Below are 23,192 nucleotides of genomic sequence, written 5' to 3' on the forward strand. Positions count from 1 at the left end.
AAACAACAAACAGCTCTCACTGGGCCCTTTGGTCCCAGATCACTCAGCCTGGACACCAGGTCCAAGGATGGTCTCCATCCAGCTTCACAGACCCACTCGTGGCCTCATTGTTGCAGCTCCTTTTTCAAACAAAGAAGAGAAATGGGCAAGATTCACCTGACCTGTCTTAGACACTGACCTAGGGAGATGAAGCACTTGCATGCCTGTTTTCCACCTGTTCTTCACAAAGAAGGGAGTCTGGCTTGAATAGCTTGGATCTAGCTTTAGTCAGATGAATCCCACCCAAAGAGACTGCAGCTGCTGGAGGAACATGAGCTTTCTCATAATCACTTCCCTTCCCCATAGTTTTGGGGCAGAGAGAACAGTCTGCTTGAACTGATGAGTCATTGAAGGATTCCTCGAAAATTGCATAAAATATGCTTGGAAGGATATGCATCTGTTTGCATCAGGTCTCAACGCAGTTCAGAGGGATGTGGAGTCCCAGGCAATAGGGCAGGTGGAGGGCAAGCCAATAGTGGTGCTACCACTCTGTTAGCAGACATCCTGAAAATGGAAAAAGCAAAGATAGCAACAGAAGGAGCATCCAGGGCATCTCTTGGGTTCAGACCGCTACTAAGTTGGCCACATCCCAAGAGAAACAACTTCTGCTCTGTCCCCTAACTCCTGCCCTTTCCCCTGCCTTCTTCCTTTCCCTCTGCTTTCTTCGGTCATGTCCCTCCTGAATAGAAACTTTTGGGAGACTTATTTCCTTGCACCTGTTTCAGCTGTGATGTAACTGTGGTAATAACTCAACCACTGTTGGATGGAAGGTTACAGCTATTTCTTGGTTCCTGTATTTTTTTTATTATTACATTATGGTTATATTTAAGAGATAGGCCTGAGTCAGAGCTGTATGAGAGGAGCTCTCTCACGATTTGGAAAGGTCTGGAGATGGAGCCAGACCCCTTCATCTCAGCTAGCCTTTCTCTTGGTAGTGTGCACCTCTAAAACCCGAGGTCCGTACTGGGAAAAGTTCAAACAGAAGTTGTAGTGCAAGCTCTGTAGTTCAGGTGGGTCTGCGACTGTAGTGGGACCAAGCAATGTGCAAAGACTTAAATTCCACCATAGCATGTAATATCTTTCTGCAGTCCTTGGTTGGGAAAGAAAGTCATTAAGTAAGGTTGGAAAGCCAGCTGCTGCCTTGCTTTCCAGAAGTAGTAACTGAGACTCTTGACATAGTGATCAAAGTCAATGGCAATAATGTAGGACTGTCTCAGGAGCATTGCCTGTGTGGCCTCGGCCCCTCTCCATTTTGGGATCTCATGTATTTCGGTCACAGATTAAAACACAGTTTTCAACCTGTCATTCAGCGTGAGTAGATTCTTTACTCAAAGTGATGTTCAAACCTCCCAGCTCTCAGGGTTGAAGATGACCCTTCTACAGTCAAGAGACAGGACATTGTCCCCTTCACAGGGGATGGTCAATAACACCAATATTGAGCTTGAAGCCTCCGACTGGGTTGAAGCAGCACAGACCTCCAAAAAGCTTCACTGTTCTGCATCACAGGTGAAGATCAGGGGAGACCAATCCAGGAAGCCAGTTCATGCTCCGTGCCTGATTTTGACGGTGATTAAAGATGCTGACCCCTCTGCCCACACCAGACCAACAAGTCATGGAGCTGGTTGAAGTCACAGGCAGGACAGCAGCCACATCCCAAGGAGAGAGATGTACCATACCAGATTCTACCTTCCAAAGCATTTTTCCCCTAAGTTTCCAGTGCTTCACAAGAAGACAGAGAAAAGTCAGAAATACCCTACAACATGCTGCCACTTTTGCATGAGAGAAATCTTCATCCCCAGCCCTTAAAGTTTCAGCGCAGTCACTGTCTTAGCACGGAGCAAATAGAAGACAATGAAAACTACTTTTTTTTTTTTTTTTTTTCTATCATAAGGACAGAAAAGGACAGAAATGAGAACTGGGAGACTTCTAGAAGATGACGATCCCATAAAACTTTAAGTATGCCTGCTGGAGATTTCATCTCTGGAAGTGAGATCAGGAGTGTCTGTGAAGGCAGCCCCTGAGGTGCTCTGCCCTCTTTTGCCGGGCCATCATTGCCAACTGTTAAGAAGTAGGGACTTATGTAATAGCTGAATCAGTTCAATTTCTGTGTCCCCACACCACAGTCCTGTGCTTCCTTGTCACAGAGAAAAACTAAACCTTGCCCTCGGACAACTGACTTGTCTGCATGTTTTAACCCTTACACAACAAAAAGGCTTTTATTTTCCCAGCCACTGGACCACTCCAGCAGCCTCCTCCACGTTACCATATTACAAGCTCAAAGAGGGTAGATTTACGTTAGATATAAGGGGAAAATCTTTCTACAGTGAGGGCGGTGAGACACTGGAATAGGTTGCCTAGTGATGTGATTGATGCCCCATCCTCGGAGACTGCAAAGCTGAATTGGGTCCTGGACAACATGATCTAGCTATGGATGTCCCTGTTCAGTGTGGGGGAGTTGGATTACATGTCCTTCAGAGGTCCCTTCCAACTCTAAGGATTCTATGATTCTGTTATATTCTCACTAGAAGATGTGTACCAGGCATGACCACTGCAGCCCTGGCATGCTCCTGCTGATGCTTCTGCCTTCCAGGTTCCATCACTTGCTGCTGAGTTCCCACCGTCAGATGCAATGTGCCCTTATGCCCTGCTGAACCATCAGTGATTGCAGAAGTGGTCACTGCATCAATCCCACAATCCTGTTTTCCAAGGCAGTCTCTACTGTCCTGTAGGTACTGCCTGAACTCTTTGTTCCCAGATGTATTACTTTTCATTTAGCTAAATTAAAACACATTTCCTTGGATTGTGACCATTCAGCCAGGCAATTCCGATCCCCTTGTAATAGTAAACTATCCTCTTCATTATTTACTAGGCTGCAGGTGGACAGACTGAAACACTAGACCTGCTTGGGCTGCCCCCATTCAGCTCAATGGGCTGTTGATGCTGTACAATAATGACAACTATTTCAGTGTCTGGGGAATAGATTAGTTCATAGCTGACTCTTTCGGATGAAATATTTGGCTCTTCTGAGATTTGGGAGCACATTTGGGATCACTGAAGAGTAGCATCCTTTCCTCCACAGCCTGTATCATTGCTGCACGATAACAGCCTCTCGCTGCCTCCCCCCTCTGCTTCCTCTGGTGGAAAATCACAGATAAGAAAGAAAGAGAGAAGGAAAACAGATTTGCTTTGTTAGTTCATACTCCAAGTCATGCAGCAGTAGGACTGCTGAACTGACAGCAACCCCGTCTCCATCCACCCCGCCACAGCTGCATCCTACTCTGAGCAGTGAAATGGGGCCAAGTGGGGAAATCGAGGCACAATCACTGTCCTCCTACTGCTCACATGCAGGACCTTCTGCCACGAGGTTCTCCTGCAGGCTACATGCACAACAGCCCCTGTGCAGCGGGCTCCAATGTATAGCAGCCTGCAGAGGGGATGCAATGCCCTCTGTGTCTCCTGGGCTGTGAGATGGCAAAGCCGAGTGATGTCCTAGGGTCAGGTCTTCTCCTCATCTCCTAAGTATGAGCCACTGAGTCTGGGAGTTTGCCTTCTATTTGTGACTGCATGCTTAGCAATTTTCCAGGAAGACGTTCTACAGTTACAACATCCAAACAGTGGCATTAGTAAGCAGCATGCAGAGAAGGATTTGGGGTGACCACACTGCCATAGAGCTGTGTCCCACATGTGGGGCTGCAGTGGTTCAGTGCTGCAGAGCCCACCAGGCCACACACGTACCTGCTGGTGCACAATGCCAGGACCCACTGATCCATGGCTTCCTGCATGCTCACTGCAAGACTGTGGGAAGAGGCACATAAAACTCCCTGCTCTCATTTAGCCCTTCTGTCAAAGCTGGAGAAGTTCTGGCCCGGCTTCAGCTACAAAACCATATGAAATATATCAGCTGAGGCCACATGGAATGGGAATGGATGGCCAGCCCGGATATTACTGCTCTCTGTGTGGAGGTTTCCTCCCGCAGGGGTGCGGGTGATTCACCTCAGAGCCCAGGTGCTGCGGCACGTGCCAGGTCCGAGGCGGAGGGAAGGATGTCAGGCTCACGGTGACACACGTCAACCCTGTTCATAGGCACAGCTCTCCCATGGCTAAAGCACTGCGACAACTGGGAGCACACAGTTCCGTCACTGGCATTTGCACTTTTGTTTTCTTTCACAGCTGCATCTTGGGCACTCATGGCGAAGCACGCAGGGAGCTGTGTGAAGCATGGAAGAAGTCCCATCTTGCAAAGGACTTCCAGATTTTGTGATCTGGCTTTGGCTCAAAGAAGAACAGAAAACAAAAGTGTCCACGTACCTCTAATGGGGCCCGACTGAAAATGAGCAAACAGGCAATGAGGTTTCAGTTTCTTTGGCTTCAACTTGAAGCACTTTACAGCAGCCCAGTTGCAAGGAGTCAGCACACACCTTCTGGGAAGCAGGTTCTAAAAAGTGCACAGACCCAAGATCATGAAATAGAAATTCAAAGAGCCAGTACGTGCTCATGAAAAACACCACCCTGCCTGGAGCTGTGCTGCGCTGAGCGATGGCAGCGTGGCTCCCAGCAGCAGAAATATATGTCCCTGGTCAGTTCCCTTCTGGACAATAATGCTGTTGAGTTTTCATGTTCATATCAAGACTCATTTGCACGGAAATAACTTCAGGGTGCTGCTATCTCATTTTGAGAGAAAGCATCATCAACAATTTCAGTGGTGATTGTAAATTATGCACTACAACTGAAATGTTGTACATGGATCTAAATATCAGTAACACACTTAGTTATGCTATTTTGAAACAGAACATATGTATGGTTTCCTTTTACTTACAAGCTCATGCAATTAACTGTGGTTCTATTTGGCTAGAAGTGGTTGTTAAATAATAAATACAGGGCAGTCTTATTCCACAGCTGGATTAGTTTAATCATCTGAATTGCAGCAGGATGGGATCACTGTGCTAGGAAGAAGCCTAATCTGGGCTATGTTTTTAAAGATGTTAAAACGTTGAGGGTTGGTACTGTAGTGAGGCTTTCACTGCAGGGTGATAGGCAGTAAGAGTATCTTCAGTATGGGAAGTGTTCTTGAGGTCCCACTGATCCAACAAGAGCATAGCCTAGATTTTCCAGAACTAACAGGCAAAACTCGCTTCGCAAAGAAGCAGTTGCACGGCATCACGGGGTCCCTCACTGTGACTGGCAATAGCTGTGGTTGAGTCTTACACTGGGGGTGGTTGCTTGCATGCAAAATGAACCTCTGGCTTCACTCTACAGGAATAGAGAAGAACAGGTGATAGTGAATAGCAACAAGATCTCTCAGAGTTTCTGAAAACTGCAAGTGGTTACAGGCAAAAACTCTAAAAAGAACAAATATGAACAATAAGTTTGCAAGTGTAAACAAAATACAAGAGAAATGAACGGTCAGTGTCCCTCCCCACTCCTTCCACAAACAGGATAGGAGTTCACACTAAAAGTCATCCAAATTCAGCAGCAATTTGAAATTGTCAAATAAATCACTAACAAAGAAGGAAAAAATAAAGGAAAATGATGACATGAAATGCATAACTGAAGGAAGCTGCTGGCCATGGTGGAATCATCCAGCACAGGCGAACATCTGAAGAACAAAGAGTTTAAAAAATCATTAAGAGCAGAAAAGCAGTCCTAGCAATGACAGAATGACAGCAATCACAGAATGGGTAACGTTAACTCTGTGTCAGAAAGGAGTGGCAAGGAGTTTATTTCCTATGAGAAGGCAGATTACACCCTGGTCCATCAGCAGAAAAGGACAACTGTTTTAAGTTCAGCAGCACAGCCTGAGAGTTGTGACAAAGGGTGCATCCTGCAGAGAGCTCTGCTTCGAAACCATTGGACCCTGATGTGGGCAGCAAATACGAGGAGAGCCCTGGGCAATGCCCCTCTGATCTAGGCTAGGAGCAGAGGATACAGAAGTGGGGTATGGGAGGAGCAGGGTGAAGAAGTGGGGTGCTATAGCCTTGCAGGAGGCCAGAAGCATTGGTTGAGGCTTCAACAAGCCATGCTTGCCCAAGGGGTGCAAAAACATGCCCCAAAGCCACACAATAAAGAGCAAAGCAGCATTTGAGTGAATGACTTTCCAAGATGAGTCTGTTCCTGTCATTGCAGGGAGGATTCAGAAGAGCATGGATTTCAGCATGAGAGATGGAGATGGCCCCTCCTCTGTCTTCCTCTGTCCAGCAGAGAAGGCTGTAACAACAGCTCAGGGAGAATAACTGAAGCCAGGTCAAATGAGCAAGCTGGCACCAAGTGCTGGGAATGAGAGTGAATGAATTACTTATTGAGGCCGCAGACAGCTCTGTTTCTGGATGCTTTCACTAGCTTTGGCGAGGAAAGCATTTGGAGCAGCAGCTTCAGGCAGCCAGATCCCTCAGCCCAGCTCTCCCTTGGTGAAAGATAAACGCTTTGGAAGAGGATCCAGTGTATCCAGTTGAAGCATCTGCTTTGAGGTTCCCTCTGGAGATACCATCTCTCTCTGCCCTAGGGACTTCAGAGGGACCTCACAAAGACCAGGTGGGTGCCAGGTACATGGTTCACCTGCCTTCAGCTAGCAGGAACATCCTCCCTGATTCCCAAGGACAAGCAATGTCACAGCTTTTCCCCTAAGGTCAGTACTCAGGAGCTGGTGAGAGGCATGTCCATGGATGTTTGCTCAGAGACATCAGTAATGTACACTGTTCAGATGTCAAGCAGGGCACCTGCCCTGAACAGGTCACCAAAAAGCATAGTCTTGAATCTATGAGCTATTTGCTGAGTGTTATGGGCAGGGAGCTTGCAGGAATCCACAGCTTCCAGCTTACAAATGGCTCACATCGTAGAGCCACAGAAATAATTGGTGCCCACAGCATGGAGGGAAAACCATCCCTGCAAGCACTGTAGCAGGAAGAGTTTTTGCAGCAAATATCTCAGGCTGGGCAGTGCGAGGTCTAATTGCTCTAACTGTTTATTTATATTCACGTGAGAATATTTGTCGTGTAGATTTGTATCCATTTTGTTTTGCTTTCAGAAATGAGGTGACGATACGTATATATTTTTAATTAGCTCTTCACCAAGAGTGGTCATTTTTTTGCCATCCCAACCAACACCAATGCTTCCTACTTTGAAGAAGTTTTCCAAGTTCCTATTAATTTATTCCACCTGGCTCCCATTCAGTTGCCATTTATTGTCTGTCTCATCCACCACTGCTCCTGGTGAAGCAGCCACAAGCATGGTGCTTTCTGGCTACCGGCGGCACAGGTGAACCCAGGCACCTTGGTGCACCCATGAGTGGCATGAACTGTGCCTGGAGGCTGTGGGCTGTGTGTGGCAAGGATGGCAAGGGAGCTCAGGTGCCTACAGCTACAGTCAGCTGCACTCTGCAGGCAAGAAGTGACATTCAGACTGGTGAGCTTGCAGAGCTGTCCTTGCTTTTTCTTTTCCTCTGGTCTCTGCCTGTAAATCTCCTTTTCTTGGAGTTGCAGTTTAGTAGCATACAATCAAGCAGGGCAAAGGGCTTTGTGTCTGAGCGATGCTGCCTCAACCCATTTCAAAGCTGACTCAGTTAAACAGCTGAAAATTTCACTGGGAATCTCTTCTTGAGCAGAGCTTGGTCAAACCGATTGGATTCCTGGCCCATTAAAGCAACTCTGGAATAAGCGTGTTGCAAGTCCACATAACGAGAGCACAACTGGAGTTCACTCTGCCCTAATTGAAGTGCTTTAGTAGACCAGAGTGATTCATATATGCGGAAAAGAAATACGACCTATTCCTACGTATATGCAAAGATGAGAGCTGCAAAAGGATTTTTTCTCTCATTGCTGGCCTCTCATTAAGGGCTGCGAGCTGATTATTTCTTTATTTCTAATTTAGCAGCAGCAGCCTCACAAATTGCCTCCTTAACCCAAGGTGGCTGCCAAAGGTTTGGTTCAGGACCAGTTTCAGTGCTACTGTAATCCTCTGCGCTGGAGAGCCGGGGCAAAGCCAAGCCAACCTGAAACTGGAGCCGCACGGATGGCGCCAATCTAATTAAGTTATGAAAAAGCGTTCCTCTGGAGAGGAGCCTCTTGCAGCTCACAGGCGGAAAGGTAGAGAACATGTGAATCTGGCCAGAAGCCTCAGCTGTTGACAACTCGACGTACAAAGCATCTGTACGCATGCCTTTTGGGAAGGAAGATGAGTGGTGCTCAGGGGAACCGTGTGGTTGTTTAACTCTTTGTTCCATATGCGACCAGGCAAGGAGAAAATGTTTCGTATTATGTTGAATACCATCTCAGGTTCTGGCAGGATTACTCGTCAACATTATTGCAGCCTCTTCAGTTACAATGCTTCAGCAGTAAAGTAGTTAGACTGGCTTTGAAATACAGAAATTCAGGCAACACAATCACGCTATGAAAGAACTCTCATTAGCCTTTGGCTGACCTTGAAAAATTGTGTTTCTCTCCAATTCTTCCACAAATTGCCTTTAAGGAGACCTTCTTAGTTCCACCAAGTCACAAGGTCTGGCTGTGTGACTCATGTTTTCAGCTGGTCTCTCACGATCACAAGGCGTACTTGCCTCTTGCACTCAGCCACAATTGCCACAAGGAGGATATGTAGAACACACCGATGGCCTTATTATAGTGGCATGTTCTTATTTATTTGGGATTGTTTTTTCCAACCTCAAATGTTTCATAATGAAACAGTTGGTCTTATAAAAAATGTCACTCATCGCATCAAATTTTATGGGTAGGTCATGGTAAGGACTCTGTCAGATTGTAAGCAGGGATGAAATCTCATAGCTGCAGAAGGTGAGCTAAGCACAGGCAGGCCTGCTGGGGGCAGCAGCTGGTTCTCATAGGATGCTCCCTCTTCTCTGAGAGAAGCACGCTGCTGGTTCCTTCACTACCTGACTGCTGCCGATCACAGGTCACCAGACACTCCAAGCCAGGAAGTCACCTTGTGCCCCAATTCCTGTCCCTGTTACCTTGTGGCAGCAGCAGAGCCCTCCAGCTTAGCTCAGGGTTGTGTTGTTTACAGCAGAACGTGGCACCTCCAGCTGCCATGGCCAGGGCTGGAGCCAGGGCAGCGCAGCTGTCCCGTCCCCCAGTCTGGCAGACCAGGAGTGCCGGTCACAGAGGTGGCATATCTGCAGTGCCACAGCCTCACCCAGCAGCAGGGATGTGATTCCACCCAAAAGAGGGCAGTGGTGCTTGCGGCCAGGCTGCATGAAGTTTGCAGTCCAGCTGCTCCGCTTCCCCCAGAGGCTGACGGAGATCCTCCTCGGCTCTTGGCACCAATGGAGAGCCGCGCTCACGCAGCCTTGGCCTCTGTTCTTACTTCGCCCTCTTGAGTCATTGCCGTTTTGCCACCTATTCTCTCGAAATTCAGTGGAAGGAACCGTGCAGATCTAGCCTTCTCAGCGCCGAGCCCCCTGTCAGTCTCCTATCAGCATCTCACTGTGCACCCTTGGCTTTCAGACCAGCTGTGGCTTGAGCGTAGCTGGGAACAGAACCTTGGATAGGCCACAGCTCACAGCCACCCAGCAATGTCCAGAAGCTTGATGTCACAGGAAACCGCTGATACTGTGAATAATTTAAAGCAATTCAATAAAAAATCCCCAACCCGCCAGTGTTCTTCCCCTGCCTTAGCAGCTGTGTGTTCTCAAGCAGCCCGTCTCTCCCATGGCTGCACCCATTGCCAGCAGGTGTGGCTACAAAACAGACCGCTGTCTCCAGCACTTGCTGCTGGCACTTCTCACAGTCCTCATGGTGGGGACCGTGCGTTTGCATGGCCAAGAGCCAGTGTGGGTCCCAGCCTGATGGGGAGGGACCCCACTCCTCTTCCCAGCATCTCTGGGCTGCTCAGCCTGGCAGCCACTGTCTGTGCAGTTAATGCTGTTTTCTTGGCTCCTGTGCTAAAAACACCAGACATCACAGCAGCAGCCAAGGTATTAACAACTAAATCAGCAGCAAAGACAATAGCAACACAAGCATAGCTCATGAGCTTAGCTTTGTTTAATGGTACAGAATCTGCACAGCCTCTGGGAGCTGGACCCTGCACAAAAACCACTGCCAGCTTTCCCTCCTCTGCTGTGCTGGGCAGGCTGGGAGTGACCCTGCTGCAGAGAGGGGCCAGTGCCATCCTTCCAGTGCCATCCTTCCAGTGCCATCCTTCCAGTTCCTTCAGCAATCGGCAGAGCGGGGCCAGACTCACCTACGTCCTTGAACACAGACATACCTGCCCTGATGTGACCTTATTGCACTGTGTGTAACCCGTGTATTTCTCGGCAGGGTGAATCCCCTTGAGCAGCTCCAGCTGCCTTTGCATAGGCGCTGGCCCTGCTGATAGTCTGCAGGACCTCATGCCTCAGCATGAAGGTGGATCTGCCTGCACCTGAATCGGCAACACAGGGTGTTTAAACTGTGGCTCCATACTTGCATTTGAACTCAACTGTCATCTAAATAATGCCCATCACATGCCTCGGGGATCCCCTTCTTTCCTGAAGCTGCCTGGATACACTCCCTTCCAAGTAAAATGTAAATCCTTCCCACATCTCTCTCAGGGGGAAGCCTTGCTTGCACCCTTACAGTAGCACTGTGGGGCACACTGCAGACAGCTGACCTGGTAGAGCCACCCAACCTGGATCCAAAGTGGATGCGGGGACAGAAGTGCAACTAGGGAGCCTACAGACAGGAGGGGAGTCAACTCTTTGAAAGGGCTGATAACTGCAGGACCAGGGGAAATGGATTTAAGGAGGGAGGAAAGGTTTATGTTGGATGTCAGGGGGAAGTTCTTTATAGAGAGAGTGATGAGGTGCTGGAACAGCTGCCCAGAGAGACTGAGGATGCCCCGTCCATCCCTGGAGGTGTTCAAGGCCAGGCTGGATGGGGCCCTGGGCAGCCTGGGCTGGTATTAAATGTGGAGGTTGGTGGCCCTGCATGTGGCAAGGGTTGGAGATTCATGATCCTTGAGGCCCCTTCCAACCCTGGCCATTCTGTGATGCTGTGCTTCTGTGAGATGTTCAGTATTGCCACTTGGACCCTGATGGCTCTGTATGGCTCCAAGCTCTGGGGTCAGTGGCAGAGGCATCCATTGCACAATACTGCACTGCTTGCCAGTTCCTCTTTGCTTAGTGGCACCCACCAGCAGTGTCTGAAGGTAGAGCTGCAGCCTGGCCTGCAGTTTTGAGGATCCCCACAAGCAAAATCCTGAGTTTGCTATTACTTCTCTGATCTCTATACGTATCTGGTTAGATGTCAGATTACTCTCCACTTCGCCAGAGGTGGCTGTACCATAAAACGACCCTCACAGATGGCACAAAGCAGTATGGAAAACATGGGCTTTTCTCTCCAGAGGCAGAGAGAAATGTTAAATGTTATTGAGTGTTAGGAGAAGATGAGCAATGTCAGTGTTACTGCATTTGGGAAAAGGCAAACATGAAATTCTTTCCCAGTGAATAGTGACAGTACCGTGCTATGTAGAAATGTGGGGAATTAGGCAGTACCATCCCATGTGATTTGTACATTTTTAAAAGGGAATTAAATCCTTGTGAACCTACCCAGCTTTACAGATGTTGAGGCCTGACTTGGCTTGCTAGTTTGCCAGCTTTACATGGAAGCAATTCCACTGAGACCTGCAATGTCACTGAACACTGACAGAAGAGGCGAGCCTCAGACACTGCCACTCACACCCTGCTCACCATGCCAACAAACAGCAGATATTTGCATCCATTGAGTAAGAGTAGCATGGGGCTGCTCCGTGACCTGCTCAGCCCACTATCATGCCCAAGTGCCTGGGGTCATCCCCTAGGACAGAGTTTCGTCTGCACCCTCCTTGCTCTGACTTCCACACAGTACTGCAGGAATGCCAGCTTCCATTTGCATATCATCACCACGCGCAGGCACTGTACCATTTGGTGCCCAGCTTTCCCTTCTCTCTTAAATTTCTGTTGCATCCCTCAACTGCTTCAGTGCTGTAGCTGGTGGTGCACCCTCTTTGTTAGAGACGCTTGCTGGTGCTGTAATTGTGATGCACGTCTACTAAGGGGTCACCTCCCCGCCTCCCACAGGGTCATGCATGCTGTCAGTCAGTGGCAATAGCCCCCACAACCCTTCTTGTTTGCATCAGCAAGAGACAAGCTAAGCCCAAGTGATGTGTTTGTGAGCAGGAACCCAAGAAGTGACATGAGGCATGAGTCCTTTAGCAAGAAGCCTCACGCAGAAGGATCAGGTATGGGAAGCATCCCTCAGGCAAGGGGCAGGCTGATCATCCTCCTTCCACTCCCATCCAGGGAGGAATGGTAGAGAAGACAAGTTTGGGATGGGAATGAGATCTCTATAATGCTGCAGTGGCATCCACATAGCTACTGAATGGACTCATTCCACCACATCAAGTCTCTCTGTTCCTCATTCTTGGTGGTGGCTTTGGCTGCAGGGGGAAAAAGAAGCATGGGTGGCACTGCTCCTGCACCACATATGCACGTTGCATAGAGTACCTGGGCTTCACTGGTGGTGGGTACTGACCCCAGGAGCCTGCTGGCAGCTTGATGACCATGCCATCCCCTGCAGCAAGCCCTGAGTGCCATGAGAAAGGGCTTGATTCCTGTTTTTTGTTTTCGCTTGTTTTTTGTTTTTTTTTTTTAAATTATTTTTTTTTCTGACAAACCCACTCAATTTTGCAACATTGCAAAATGAAGGCTTTGCCCGTTAGTTGTTTTGTGTCCTGCTGAGGGGAGGGACAAAAACAGCCAGGCAAGATAAAGCAATGGAAATTGGAGCAGGATGGCGTGGCATGAAAAGCTTGGGAGCTTGGGTTTTTGAACAGCAGGACCTAGCTTGGAAGAAAGAAGCCTTTCATGTAGGTAGGCACTGAACACAGCCACCCTATATATGCACCCTACACCAATCCAGTAAATACAGACAGCACAGAGGTAGGGCTGCTAACAGAGCCCGCTGAGACTTTGTGAGTGTTCAGCCTAAGGACAGCCTTCCCACTGGCTAAAATCCACCACATTCATACAAGCACGTGTGTAAACTGAACTATCATAAACAAAAACTAGAATTCAAAAAAGAATCCTGAGAGTAAAAGCAGCCATAGAGATCCCAGCAGATAACAACAGCGAATCCAGCCCACTCAGCATGTGCTTCGAGTGCAGCAGCACCCAGCCCTGCTCCTTCACCCCCCGCTCCCCTTGCATTGTCACGGGGCGATGCAGAGAAGTGGTTGGAGTGCAGCAAAAACAGAACGAGAGGTTGTTGTACTTGGCAGCCCCTGGAAAGGATGAGTGGGCGGTCAGTCCCTTATCTGCAAGTTATGTGCACGAGGGACTCCTGAGGATCCCACAAGATGCTCATCTATTTTTCAGCCACCAAAGCCCCTTCTGAAACAGCACTCTTATTTTCATGTTTTCACAACACCTCATTTATAGGCATGTGATTAGCTCTAATTAATGCTCATAATCAATGAATGCTTAACCGCCGCTGATGGAAAATCTGGGTACATGCAGAGTGCTGCTTGACTGAGTGCCACTGGATCAGCTAGTGGATCTTTATTGCTCTTTTAGATTCTGCTTGAGCAGGCAAAATATCTGGGCTGGTGTAAAACAATCCCGCATTGATCTCTCCAGCCAAGTGGGGTCCTTCCAGTAATTAGAAGGGTGGTGACAGGAACAGGCTCTGCTGGCTGCAGGACCAGGGGGACAAGAAAGATTTTTCAATTTTTCTTAATTTGAAAGCAATGCAGCAAATAGCGAGGAGAAGACTGGTCAGCTCTTCTGACTTTTTGTTGTAAAAAAATCATTTAACATTCCCTGATAAGCCCCTTGATTTAAACAGAGAAACAATTTGGCTCCCTGGGAGTTCCACTTGAGTAAGTTTGGTCCCAAAACCTCACAGGCTCCAATCTCTGGAACCAAATTCCAGGAAACATTCATATGTGGATGATGCATCTGTAACAGATACAAAGGGGAGAGGGGAAGCATTTGGCAATTAGGAGCTGGAATCAATTATGACTCCAGGTGGTACTTCTCTTTTTTCAGGTGAAATGTCTTGAGGGGAGGAGGAGAACCTGTCGGTGGCGTGCTTTGCACTCTTCCCTGCCTTTTCTTCATATCACACTTCCCTCCATGAACTCTCCCCTATGGGGCCAGATTCACAGGCACGCAGAAGTTGCACTGGGCTGTGCTCTGCTCTTCAGTCGTCCGCATGAAGCTCTGTGGCTTATTCTCACCCAATGCAGACAGAAGTGAGAGAACACTGTGTAGAGGGTCCTGGTGCCCGTTGTCTGCACCCTTTGGGGCTCCGTGGCACTGAGCTGCAGGACTGGGCACTGCCAGGCACAGCAGTGGCACACACCAGGCATAGCATGGAAGCGGGGTTTCCACAGTCCAGCCTGTGCTCTCTTTGTGTCCAGACGCTCAGGCCTCTACTCCAACATAAATATATTGCCTGAGCTTCCCTCCCCCTGCTCTGGTCCTCTTGAGCTGTGGAAGATTATGCTCTCTAGATAAAAAAAAAAAAAAAGTGCTTGTTTCTTTGACAAATGCAAGGCTTAAAGACCACCCTCTGTTCTTGAGCAAAATTAGCTTATCTTTGCCCCAAAAAATGTTGTTACTAAATATGAGCCGTCATTTGTGTGTGGCCTGAATGAGACGCTCAATTCATCTTATTAGAGGTTATCCTTTGAGGAGCTTTAAAAGGAAATGCATTGTTCTTAATTATTCTTATCTCAGCAGCTGTATAATTCCTGGTTTTGATTTAAAAAAGAATATCCAAAGAAAGATTACGCTGAAAGCTGGGGATGGGTCTGAACCCAGACTGCAGAGTTGAACTGCAGCTCTCGCTCTGCGCTGAGCAGTCTTCCCCTTGTCTCCAAGAAATGTGGGCCCTTTCTTTTCTACTGGAGTTAAACATGAATCTGAGCAGAAAATGCCAGAAAGCCTTTGAAGGGCAGGCTTTGTCTTTCTTTCTGGTTTTAAAGTTGTCCTAGCGATGTTCTTTCTTCTGTATCAGAAGACGTGTTCGGGAAGCACTGCCTTCCCCTGCCAGTCCTGCACCCTTGGCTCCCCTGAAAAATTTTGCACCAGAAAGGCCCAAACCCATATTTCTTTTCCATTCAGTGAAATCCTAAGAAATTTCAAAGCGAATTGAAATTTGAGTGAAGTTTACTACCAAGCTAAAAAGCCACTTTCTGTTGGTTAAATGTTTGCACAAAAAGTGACATTTGCTGTGATGCTGTACGGTTGTCACAAGCTGCTGCCCACTTTGAAGTGGAGCAGCACATAATGGATCAAATTCTCCGCAAAGCTTAGTGCCAAAGTTTCAAGTGCTTGGCATCTTGATTTGGTCCAGCTCCTCTGAAGTGGTCAGCATCCAGCAGCTTCTATTGTGACAGTAAGTGGCAAGATGTTTTGCAAAAGGACTGAGCTACCAAGCTGCTGAATTTTTCTGAAAAATCTGGTCCAGGATGGTACTGAAGGCAGTTTCAGCTGGTTTGATTGAACCAGCTGTTGAATCACAGTGGATTCCTTGAACTCCTTGTTGTAGCATGCCCCTGCCGCTTAATACTCCCCATCCTCAGCAGCTAGGTGCTCACACGGCCCGCTTCTCTCTGTGACCGTTTTACCAGAAGCATCAGCCCGTGCCCACAGCTGGTGCTGGGATGCAGATGGTGTATGAGGCCACAAAGCACCGCTGGAAGGACTGAGCATGAACCCTATGCATATCGAGAATGCCTGCTGCTGAAATTCCTATGAACAACAAGATGGACAGGTCTTAGATTTTACTGGGCTACTTAAGTGCTCATCATGTTTGAGAATCAGTGCTTTCATGCCACAATATGGAGCAAGACTATGCCTTTATCGAGTACTTGGAGCACTAGGAAATAGACAGCCCTATAGCCTGACTCTGGAAGCCTGATGCACTTTAGCAAACATTGGCCTCACCTTCTTTATATTCCAAATAGTAATAGGAAGGTTTAAAAGAAGCAAAGCAGCTTCCATGACTGTTTGCTATGCTGTTTTCCTCCTGGCCCTGATGCAGAAGGCTGGAGCAAGGGCAAACACCATGTTCACCTCACTGAGCAGCTGCACATCTCTCAGGGGCTGCTGTCAGCATGAATGGAGTGAAGCTCATACAGCCCTTTCCAGCCTGTCCCCAGTCTCTTAGCCAGAGGAACTGGATCCCTCACAATGAGATGCTTCCCATAGAGGATTCAAGATGTATTCAGAATGATGCAGGAGTGTGCAGAAAGTGCCTCTGGAAGTGGGGCAGTCCAGAGGCCATGAGCAACAATCAGAGCACTGTGCATAGTATGTGATACGTGGCATGGGCCAGTGGATAGCAACCAAAACCAGTCTTAATCAGTTCCTCCAGCAGACGTCACGGTGCAACAGCTGCCCTATTTGCAGCATGCATTGTCACCACACACAGATGAGGCTTGCTGGCATCTTGAGCACTCACTTCCCTCATGCAGAGCAGTGGCACCTCACCAGCATGTCCTGATGGCCTGGTATCTTCCTTTCAGGGACATTTACGGGGAGCTAATCCTGAACTGAACATGTTAAGAACTTCTGAAGGTGTTTCATTAAAGATGTTATCAGCTTAACCTCTAGCAGAAAAGAGCAAGTGACTGCTACCCAATGCTGGTAGGACAAGTCATGGTTATTTTATGAAAAAATATAGGCAAGTGCTTCTTTAAAATCACCTTCTGTCCAACATCCAGAAATTACTGAAAGAGCACTAATGGCATTTCGCTGAAATAGGCTTACTCTTTAATTGGCATTAGCTGAGAATAACAAGCTCAGCTATTGCCTGTGGTGGACTTGGGTCCTCCATCCCAAATGGAAGTCACCATTTCTAATCTCCAAACAGTGATGTTTTTACTTTTCTCATTAGTACAGGAGGACTGCAAGATTAATGATTGCAGCAAGGCCACGCTCATTTCCTACAGCAACAGCATCTGTTACCTCATACAAAACAATATTTTCCTGCAAGTGCTCATTCTACCTACACCAGCAGCATAGATAAGGGCATTTACAATTTCCAAAAACCCTTATCTTTATTTCTAGACATTCTTAGTGAATGTGTAAAGCAACACTGTTAGGCAAGGAATGGAGAGAAAAAAAAAAGACAAAAAAACCAAAAAACCCAAACACCCAGAGCAAAGATGCATTACAGCCAGATTTTAAAGAAATAGCACGGGGGTATGGCAGTAGGCCATCTCCTCTAAAGCCAGCTCTGACTGTTATCCAGACAAGCTTCACAAAGAGTGAAACTGCCAAACAGGTATTGATCAAAGAGGAATTATTTTGAAGTACTTATTTTAATAAATTAAAAGAAAGGAATTTCTACAGCTGTAGAGAATTTGACAGTTAGTGGGAACTTTAATGCACTATCCATGCATAAATAACCTTTTGCCAGTACCAGAGAGATCAGACGCACACACACACAAAAATAGGTTGACTCATCCAGACAGTAATTCAAAGCAGGGAATATATCCAATCCTTCCCAAAACCCCACTGTGCATTTTCCACGTGGAAAGTAGATGGCTCCCACAGGGAACATCTTGTTGTCCTGTGAACTTTCTGAAGTTTCAGTAGAGAACCTCTCCCCCACCAAGTCACACAATATTAATGGACAAATGGCCACTTGCAACACACATACCTCTTGTCCGTATTAAGCTTTCTTCATCTGTATAGTTGCCAGTGATACAATTGAATGGGGTCTTGACCTGAGGAGTGATTGAGCAATCTCTGTGCACATACTGATCTCACAAGGGGCTCAAGGAACCCATTGCCTCTCACAGACAGTGCTTGGGACAGTAGTCATGCACCCTGCAAAACATGCAGCTGATTTATACCCACGGCTTGAACACAAACTGATTCAGGTAAGGTTTGTTCCCACAGTCCAGTTCCAGTAGTATCTGTTTCAGGCTTCATTGAAGACTTAATCCAGTTCCAGCATCCTTCACAAAGAGGCTGTGGATGCCCCCATTCATAGAGATGTGTGAGGCTGGATGGGGCCCTGGGCAATTTGGTTTAGTGGAAAGTGTACCTGCCCATGGCAGGGGGGTTCAAAACTGCTGAGCTTTGAAGTTCCTTCCATCTCCAAACATTCTGTGATCTTTGGTCTTGTTTTATGACCCTGGGTGAAGTACCAGACTGATTCTAAATGTGTCCTCTTGACTACCATCATCCAGAATTGACCAGAACTCACACGCTCTTCATTGACCCAATGCTTCTAGAGGTCAGTAGACTCTTTTAACAGGAAAGGAAGAACTGTGCATTTCTGCAGCAAGAGGATCTCTCACGTCATAAACACAATGTTGTGAATGTAATTTTACCAGAGGATACAGTTTCCTTTCCATTTAAATTAGAGAGGGGTAAAATAGGTTGGACAAAATAAAACCTGATCCAGATTTCCTCTGAAGCTGTGAGATGGACTTAGCAGAGAATTAGGTACAATAGCCATGTTAAATAACTAGATCTCATTTGAAAACATCAAAGAAACAGAAACACCACAGGCCACATTTAATAACTGGCTGTCTGAACAGTGAAAGGAAAACTGTGTAAGCACCACCTCATATACCAAATATGCACTGATGTGTGTGAAAAAGGATACTCATGTACTCCACCACCATTTCTCCTCAGGCAATTGTCCATTCCCTTACAAAAACCTGGTCTTGTACAGATGGAAAGTAATGAAATCCACATATAAGGACATTTTGGATACCTAATTTTGAAAATGTATCTTCAGATGATGCACTATGCCCAATGAGGGCTGGTTTGCTCCACCAGCATGCAGAGCTGTTCCCAATACCAGCACTCAAGAAGGTTCAGATTTCCATGTGAAGCCTGATTCTAAGTATGTTTGTTTCTGAGTGACCCAATAGAAATGCTGACTTGTGCAGAGCAGGTTTTCAGACCTCTCTTTTTCCAATGAGCCCTGCAAGCTGTGTCTTGCTAGATCTCTCCCAGCATCTCTGTTGGCTATTTTGGAAAATGGCCATGCTTTAGCATGCTCCTCAATCAAAAATTTTCTGTCTAGCTCTGGTGAAGGGGCCCATGGTCCTCCTCAGGATGCTTCCTGGCAGAAGGAGCATTGCCGTGATGTTTCCAGGTACTGCATGGTGTCTAAAAACCCCTGAGAAAAAGTTCAGCTTGGTGGCTCCTGCATTACAGTCCTGTTCACCGCCAGACCAGAGGAGAGAAGCAAAACCAATCTAACTGCATCCTCTGACCCTGCTATCTGCCTGCTGTCCTCAGCCAGCTCAGTACAGAAAGAAATACATCCTGGAGGGCTCGAGGTGGGCTGGATGCTGCCCATTGGCCCAGCTACCCTGCCTGCAGCCCTGCTGGGCCCCCAGGGGCCTAGGCATGAAGTGAAGGAAAACGGCTCAGAAAGATGGGTGTGAAACTGGCTGAGCCGCCCAGAGGCTCCAGCCCAAGATTTGCAAGTCAGCTTTATTACAAACATTTGTGGCGTCCCAATGAGAGCACTTCAAAACACTGGCGCTCGCACCGCAGGCAATGACTGTGGGGGTAGGCACTTATTTATTTATTTGTTTGTTGCTATTTATTAACTGAAAATGAATCTGTTTCTACACTTTTAAAATTCTTTCGGTTGGTGGGGAGGCGTTGCTCAGCTCTGCTCCCTTCCCCATGTGGCAGAATAAGCATTTTTCCAGAGCCTGCTGAACAGGCCAGAGCCCTGCTATGGCTGCAGCTCCCTCAGGCTGTGCCATCTCAGCCTTGCTGTAACACTGGAGTAAAACTTAGGGCTGAGAGTGAGATACAAGTGGCACAGACGGGCTGCCTGCAGCACCCTGTAAAGTGCTGGGTCACTTTAGCCATGTTCTGCAAGACACTTTGGCATCCCAGTCCCTAGGAAGTGACCCCTGATTTGATTCCTAGTATAGAGACTTTTCTACAGCCTGCGTCATTAGAATGCTGACAGGATCTCTAATCACAGGGCAGTGTCTTCTTCACATGCTGTCAGGCTGAACAGGCACATAATTCCCATTTTACAGATGCAGAGAAGCTCAAGCATGAGCTCCAGACTCAGTGTTTAAAGTAGGCGCAAGCAGAGCTTGTCTGTAGGACAGGGCCCAGCATGATGTGTGGCAACTGAAGGGCAACCTAGGGCTGCTAGCACCAGGGCTTCACAAAAGCCATGGAAGTGAAAGCTAGCACATCCCAAGCCTTGAAAACAGGAGGAGAGGCAGCTTCACTGGTCAGTCTATTTTCACATCCTGCGGGCTGGAATGGCCTGACAGATTGGTGCTCTGTGGAGAGGACACCTAGGAACATCACTTTTTAGCATCAGAGACACCTGACTGAGCAGCAATGCTCAGAGAGTAGCAAGCATCTGCAAAGCTTTCAGGTTCTGCTCTAATGTTTGTTTGTTGGGCAGAGGAAAAATATTCCATATTCCTCAAATTTCTGGTCTCTTTGAATTATCGCAGTTTTGAAATTCAGCAGTACCATCCATGAGCTTTCAGAAGGAAAGTTAAAAATAAATTTGAGAAAATAACCAAAGTATTGGGGTGTGTGTGTCTGTGTGTGAGTCTCTGAAAAACCAAGACTCCAACCCTGATCTAAACCAGACTGTTTCTGTTCTCCCCCCGTCTTACTCTCTTATTTAGAAAGAACTGGAAGGGAAAAGATGCCATCAGTCTCTGAGTCTGTAAACCTTTCCCCTCCCTAATGTCCAAGACAAGACTTAAAGAAGAATCAGTCTGGAATAGAACATGAAAAACCTTCTGAAAAATGACTAGAGGCCTAATGCTGTCACTGTCCCGTGTTTATTTTTCTTCCTTTGATGTCTAATGTCAAAGAGAAAATAATGTCATCTGCTGGAAACTCAAACATGTTTGCATTTTGAGGTAATTAGAATTAATGTTGGAGGGTAAAACTAACACCATGCCACTCCAGTCTTTCCCATGTGAGGAAAACATTCCATAATGACTTATATTTAATCTGGGAGCTGGCAGTCAGTCAGCAGCGGTCCAGATTCAGGCAAAAGGGATACGTTTCAAAAACGTTTTCTGAAATAAAATAAAATAAAATAAAATAAAATAAAATAAAATAAAATAAAATAAAATAAAATATAAAAGCCATCTATACATGCTCTGACTTGTAAATGCCAGCAGGAACCCACAGCCTGAGTGCCACTCCAGTCGTAGGAGGGTGCAACTCTGCTGAAAACCAATGGCTGACAGGGGTGTAAATCAGGGAATAATGGCAGCAATACTTCAAGACCACCACCACTTCCTAAGTACTCAGCACCCACAATTGCCACCAGATTTTTTGAAGAGCTCGATTCCCCATTCACATCCAAACAAGGGCCAAATTTCTGTAAAGCCCTTAGCACGCAGCCTCTCCCCATTGTGACATTAATGGTAACACGCTGAGCCCTTTCAGAAAATTGGTCATACGTGTTTGTTTTGAAGCAGATCTCATCACCCTCATACCTGTTGAGCAGCATGTATCCAGAAAAGAATCACACTGTGCCTTGGTTTGTGAGTCATGCTGCAGGATTCCCTCCTAAAAGACAGCTGCAACTGCTCAGTGCCCCACTGAAATATTATGTTCTTACTAATCTACGTAAAACTGGTCTGAATATGATCAAGCTGAACTGAGTAAGTATGGGTTAATGCTTGATTCCTAAGGAACTATGTTTGGTCCTCATAGGACAGAAATAAATTAATAAAAGGCTATTTCTGGACCAAGGAGTTTCATTTGGAATAGTCAGCTGTCTTCAGGGGTTAAAAATAGAAAATAAACCTTTTCTAGTTCAAAGAAAATAAATGTCTACACTTATCTATGTGGATAATTAAAAACAGCTAAACTCAAAGAGCTGAAACCTTCCACACAGCTAGTTCCCACTGAGGACCAGCTTCCTAGCAGCATTTGACATATTAGAGAATAATGTCAGGATTAAGGATCACTCTGGGGTAAGTGCAATGCTGCGTGCTGCTACATACAAAGGCAAGTTACTGGTGATGGTACTACAGAACAGACTAAAATGTTTGAAAAAAACCCAAAAAATCTTTTTAGGCAGGCCCACACCACCTCTGCTGACCCTGTCTGTTGCTCAGAGCAGAACAAATGCTTCATTTTCCCTTCTGCAGCTGTACAGAGGTGTGTGCCCTGGCCCTTGCTGTTGCACGGATGCTGTGTCTATCCAGGTGACTGCAGCAATGATTCTCATGCTGCTGTCCCACGTCATGGGTTCTCCAAGACTCACAAGGGCATCACTAGTGCAATGACCATCTTCCCATTTTCGTGTACTGCAATCAAGCTTCCCATTTTCTGCCTTTGTTCACCAAATCAAGTGATCTGACAGATCATGCGGTCTGGCAGAAGTACATGAAACCGAAATGATGATGCAGAATCAGTGAGCTCCAGAGGAAGGACAATGTGGCAAAGAGGAAGAAGCAGAGCAGACGTTCTCACAGTGAAACTGCTCTGCTTCCTGTGAGCACATCACATCTCCTTACCCCCTCAGACTCCACTTGACTTCAAACTGACAGGCAGCTATCAGCTGCAAGGGCAGCTGGAGGAGTCAGCAACGTCTTTCTGCACAAAGGACTTTTTAAAGGCAACTCTTTTTCATGTTTCATCCAAGCAGCCTACAGGAATATGAAATCCCAAACTTTGATTTTTATCCAGACGATCAGTCTTTTTAAGCCTGCAAAGCTGAAAGTAGATACCTCTTATATTTGCAACGTATTTTCTTTGTTTAGCCATGGCCAAAAAAAAAGTAAAGCAATAGCATACTGTCCTCTTTAAAGTTATATTGGACCATACAGTCAACTCCAAAGACAATTTCCCAAATATATGACTGCCTTCCAGGCCTGAACTCTTTCAGGCTGTTTCTCATACTGGCGAGACAAAAGCATCCCTACTAACTTGCAAATATCGAGGCCGTACAAATTCCTGGGCCCTGAGAGCTGCCTACACATCAGATGTGCTCCAGCCACAGCCAGGCAGGAGGCAAAAGAAGGAGGAGGACCATGGAATGACTTCTTGCTGCTTTCTTCAGCCCTTACCTTCTCTGTTGCTTCTCATCTTCCCTACTCACCTTGCTCCATTTTGCTCCCTGTCTTCCTGATTAACACCATTTTCCTCCCTGTCTTTCAGGCAAGGGATTGGCTCGGTACACAGATATGTGAAGAGCATG

The 23,192-nt window shown here is 46.9% G+C and overlaps 1 long non-coding RNA gene across 1 annotated transcript; it reads right to left on the reverse strand.

The window, feature by feature from the left end:
* Positions 1–4,343: 4,343 nt before the first annotated feature.
* On the reverse strand, positions 4,344–23,192 carry LOC122168694. Its single transcript, XR_006171325.1, has 3 exons — positions 23,094–23,192; positions 5,159–5,289; positions 4,344–4,474 (listed from the first exon to the last, which is right to left on the reverse strand). It is a non-coding gene; the product is annotated as an uncharacterized LOC122168694 (long non-coding RNA).

Source organism: Centrocercus urophasianus, unplaced genomic scaffold (assembly GCF_019232065.1).
Source record: "Centrocercus urophasianus isolate 14NV4802_14NV808 unplaced genomic scaffold, USGS_Curo_1.0 seq_44, whole genome shotgun sequence".
NCBI classification, from domain to species: Eukaryota; Metazoa; Chordata; class Aves; order Galliformes; family Phasianidae; genus Centrocercus; species Centrocercus urophasianus.